Raw genomic sequence first — 5590 nt, 5'->3', positions numbered from 1 at the left:
ACCGAACATCTTCTCCTATTGCTTTATCAACAAACACGCAGGACTACGCTCTCACATAGATGAAAATGAGTTGGTAGAGTGAGCTGCAGTCCAACAGTTTGGTGACCCCGACGTGATAAAGACGGAGAAGTGACGGATTGACCACAGAAGTAAAAGACAATGGATAACTGCAGTGTGATGGCAACAACAAGCGGCCGCTGAAAAAAACTAAGGTAAACAGACGCCTGTTTTATTGAAGTTCTGTTATTGGCTATACCAAATTGTGTGTTGTCATTATACGACAAGTGTCCTAGTTAAAGTAGATGAATAAAGCATTGAAGTAAATTGTGCACCGGTTTTAAGTCCCGAGGCCCTTGAAAGCGACAACAGTACTGAAAAGAAGACGTGCGGGTTTAGGGACCCCTGGCGTTATAGTCCTCATGAAAGCAGCGCATGCACGTGGGAAATACGGACGGGTTTAGAGACTCATTGGGATAAAAATTTCCATAAAAGCAGTGCATGTCCGTATAAGGGATTAGAAGCCCTGAGTGAGTAGGTTTAGAGACCCTTGGGGATAAAAAAAAAACGGAGGTTCCCAAAAAAGCAGCGCTCACTGGTTTATGATATGTGCTGTGTTTTAACGGCATGTGTGAATGTTTGATATTTTGCATGATTAAAAAGTGTGTTGTTTGATAAAACTGTGTATAAGGGTGGTAGAAACTCAGTAGTGTCTCAGAGAGGAAGGAGGGAGTGTCTCAGTGAGAAAGAATCAGCAGTGGAAATCTAACTGGTGTCAACGTAAACTGTCTGATAACACTCACTGATTGGGTCAGTTGCTCGGGACGTATGTGCCATACAAACTGACTGGCTACTGAACTCTTCTCTGATTGGGCTGGTTGCTCAGAACGCAAGTGTCATACAAACCAGCTGGCTACTGAGTGGGGACAGATAATACACAATGGAAGGGGAATTTGACAGGGAGTGTGAAGAATACGGAGGTTGCCCTCCCAATGTTATGTTGACTGTTAAGCAACAATGGGAAAGAACCAGGAGTCAAATTTTTGCAGGGCTCCCTAAGAACAAGCGAGACACCAAGATTGGGGTGTATGACAGTATATGGAAAGACTTACAAACACAGGGTAAGGTCCCCAAAGAGGAGGAAAGGAAGAGATTGATATTATACCTAGGGAAGGCAGAAAAACAAGCTAAAAAGAAAGCAGATGAACACTGGAAGGCGGAAAAAGTTTCCATGTTAGTCAAAAGAAAATGGAAGAAAGATGGAGAGGAAAATGAACAGAGAAGAGCCCACTTACAAAACATGACCTTAGCTTGCATGGCAGTAGAAATGAATCAAAAACACTCAGAAATAACCAAAGAAAAAGATAAAGAAATGAAAAAACAGAAGTATCAGCGCCAATATATCCCAAAATACCCAGGATACAACCCCCTCCTTATCCCACACTGCAGATGCCACTCGTGCGTGTGGAAGAAGGAGTAATGAAAATGACAACAATAGGAAAGGAGGAGTACAGAGAGATTAGGGAGACGTTAGAGGAAGTAGTAACATGGAGAATATCAGAGGTGGAGGACCTGGTGAGGGAGGCAGAGCGCTGGGTGCAGGAAGCCAGAGACGCGAGTAGGACAATACATGAACAGATAAGTGGACAGGAAGAGATAAACCAGGTAAGAAGCTCACCCATGACAGGGCCAGAAGTATGCTCCACCCCACACGGGGGAGGAGCAGGACAGGGGAGGATACAGAGTCAGGAGGGTGAAACAATGGATGGGTTCCAGGAGAGACAGCTCAGAGAGATAAGAGAGGAAGTAATTAGGGCAGAAGGTCCCGAGGAGAGATTGGAGGCAGGTACAGAGGCAGAGGGTATGAAGAGTGATGAGGAAGACGAAGACACATACCAGGTCACAATTACAGAGGCACTAACCAGGCACAACCAGACTCATATAGCACCCCGTGCTGACCACAGGCATAGACACCAGCTTAGGGACAGAGAACAGATACAACCACCCGCTAGATACCATCAACTGCCACTGATATATAAAGGACCCCAAACGGGGGATGTGTATCAACCATTCTCATTCACAGACATGAATTGCGTCCTGGATAAAATGCCCCCTCCCACTGAGGGAGGAGGGCCCTGGATGGAGAAATTTTGCCAACACACCTTGGGATATAAATTAGCGATGGGAGATTGGAGAGCATTATTGGGAAAACAACTAGCTATGTGGGAAATACAGCAGATTGAGGCTGTGGCAGGCACTAGTCATATACCAGATTCAGAACCATTTACCAGTGAAGCCACAGCTGTGGGAGGGGCAATGAGGGATAAATTCCCCATTCCTCCCGGAGCAATGCATTCACTGACCTTTTCCATGAAAGACGGAGAAGACATGTCAGCATTTTTAGGCAGATGCAAAGGCATATGGACAGACACTGCAGGAAGCCATCCAGGTTCAGGACAGTTACAGACCACACTGTTTAAAAAAGCTGTTATGGCTGGAATGCCCAAAGCAGTGCAAGATGCCATGGAGGGCAATCCAGACATCCCAGGCTGCTCTACTGAGCAATGGGAAAAACATCTGATTCATCATATGAAAAGACACAAGGCTACACAGGATGAGGATAGACAGAGCACAGAGTCAGCCCAGGTGCAGCTCCTAAAGCTCCAATTGGATGAGGCAAGGGAAAAGGTAAATGATGCTAAAAAGACAAACCAAAAGGTAGCCAATCAGATGGTTCAACAGTCACCACCACAAAACTACACCCCAAATTTGTACCCAGTGCCTGAATGGGTGCCTAGTTATCCTTATGGGGGCAGGCCTGTAAGAGTAACAGGAGGTATGAGAGGTAGAGGGAGGGGTCGCGGAGGACCCACAGGTATGCCACCTACATGCTTTGGATGTGGCCAGCCTGGACACTGGAGAAGGGAGTGTCCCTTGCTGTGGGGACCCAGGGGAGGTCAAGGTCCAGTCAGCAACAGGGATGGTTATGTGCAGCACCCGGTCCAAGGGCAGCCTCCAGTTATGGTTCCACTTCATCAAGCCCCTCATGCAGCAGCAGCTCCACCGCAGGGACAATATCCCCAGACCATGCAGGGTGGTCAGGGGTATGAGTACGGAAGGGGCCCGAGAACTCAAGGGCAGGTGGGGCTGGCAGAACCCTACCTGCAAATAAGGGTAATGGACATGGATCTGCATTTCCTAGTTGGCACAGGTGCAAGGTTTTCCACTATCACGTGCGCCATGTCTCGGTCCAACCTTTCATCCTCCAGCATCCAGCTAGTAGGGTTCTCGGGTAAACCAGAAAATCTGCCGTTGACGACACCTCTGACTACCACGGTGGCAGGACAGACTTTTTTACATCAATACATTTCATCACCAGCGTGCCCAGTCAATTTGATGGGGCGGGATGTGTTGGTGAGGTGTGGGGCATCAGTCATGTGTGGGCCAGAGGGACTGGTAGTGACTTTTCCCAATGGATATTCTGTGAACTGTTCTCTGTCAATGATCCAGTCCAGCTCTAGAATGTTGTTGTCAGCTGATGTTTCACCCACGGCTGAAGGACTCTGGGCAGATATATACTGGGGACTCCTAGAACCTGGAAGCAAGCAAAGCAAAGGCGTACAGACTCTGTATTATAAGTGGCGGCCGTGGGTCCAAATGCTACATCCCTACTCCCCTCCAACCGACCCCCTCCATGTTACTCTGTACTATGATAGGGACGGGGATGAAATTTATCAGCAAACTTTTTACAATGACATTGAAGGGACACAGTGGGAAGTATTTTCTAGCTGTACTCTAGTGGGGAATGAAGGTGTGGCAGCTGCTGTTGAATTGACACCAGAACAAATTGAGTGGTATGAGATGTCTGAAGAGGCGGTGCCCCATATCACCTTAGCAGTGCATGTTAAACACCAGGCTAGAGATCTTGGACCGATGTGCAAGCGTCTGATGGGACTGACAGACTGGGTTTGGACCCAACTCCCTGAATTACAGTACTCCCCATCCGAAAAAGCTTACAGGATCATGCACAAGACGGCTGACAAAGTGCTGTTAGAACATAGACAAATAGAGAGATTTCATGGCAGAGAGAAGGCTGATCACTCTTACGCCGCAAGCATGATAGACACTCTCCCTGAGGCATTATGGTCAGCAGGCCCAACTGATGTAGGCCACTGCAAGAATGTTGATCCAATTTCTTTTGAATTGACAGATCACACTCCGATCTGGCAGAAACAGTACTCTCACAAACCTGAGGCAGAAGCAGGGATCACAGATACTATTGAGGGACTGTTGGCAGCGGGGGTGTTGGAGCCCTCAGAATCTGGCTGGAACACACCTATTTTACCAGTAGAGAAGCAAAATACAGGGAAATATAGAATGGCTCACGACCTTAGATGGGTCAATAGTATTGTGTCAACTCCTACAGTCCCAGTACCAAATCCATATACTGCTATGTCTGCACTGTCCCCAGAACACAAATGGTTTTCCTGTATTGATCTGGCCAATGCATGTTTCTGCCTACCACTAGCTGACCATGTGAGAGACATCTTCTCGTTTACCTATAAAGGCCAACAGCTAAGGTATACGAGGGTTCCCCAGGGTTTTATCTTGTCTCCTGGGTTGTTCAATCAGGTTCTGAAACAGCAGCTCACTGATCTCACCCTCCCAAAGGGGGTGGTGTTGATTCAGTATGTGGATGACATCCTTCTGGCAGCTCCAGATCATGTCTCCTGCCTAGCAGCCACCAAATCCCTGTTAACTCAGCTGTATCTTATTGGGTTCAAAGTTTCAAAAACCAAACTCCAGTGCTGCAGACAGATGGTCTCGTTCCTGGGGAGAATTATCTCTAGTAGAGGAACAGGTGTGTCCCCAGCCCATAGATCCTCAATACTACACCATCCTAAACCAGTCACAGTGAAAGACATGCTCTCATTCCTGGGGTTGACGGGTTATAGCAGACAGTACATAGCATCATATGGGGAATTCACGCACCCCTTAAGGGCCATGGTCAATGAGCAGGGGATGATAAATTTGTCAGCATGCTTACAATGGACCACTGAAGCAGAGAACAACTTCGTTTCCCTCAAACAGGCTCTCACAAACGCTGCTGATTTAGCACTGCCTGACTACAAAGAGCCATTCTATCTGGATGTTTCAGAAAAATCACATACAGTGAATGGTGTTCTTTTTCAGAAAAAAGGGAGAGGTAGGCAGGTGATGATGTATGCAAGTGTGACACTTGATCCAACAGAAAATAAACATCCACCATGCACAAGGCACGCAGCAGGGGTAGCAAAAATTCTGCAAAAAGTAGCACACATAGTCATGGGACATGCTCTAACAGTCCTGACAACACACAGCATAGTGGCCTATGTGAACTCAGCAGCATTCACCATGACATCATTAAGACAGACAAGGTTGGAAAAATTCCTCAATGCACCACACATAACGTTCACCCACGAGGGACTCAACATGGCAGATAACATGGGGGAAGGTGAGCCACATGTGTGTGAAGAAAGAGTACAGAAAGATGTTAAGGTCAGAGCAGATTTATAGGCAAAACCCCTAGCTGACCCAGAGGAAGTGCTGTTCA

Source organism: Lampris incognitus, chromosome 5 (genome assembly GCF_029633865.1).
Source record: "Lampris incognitus isolate fLamInc1 chromosome 5, fLamInc1.hap2, whole genome shotgun sequence".
NCBI lineage: Eukaryota > Metazoa > Chordata > Actinopteri > Lampriformes > Lampridae > Lampris > Lampris incognitus.
This window is presented reverse-complemented; position numbering follows the sequence as displayed.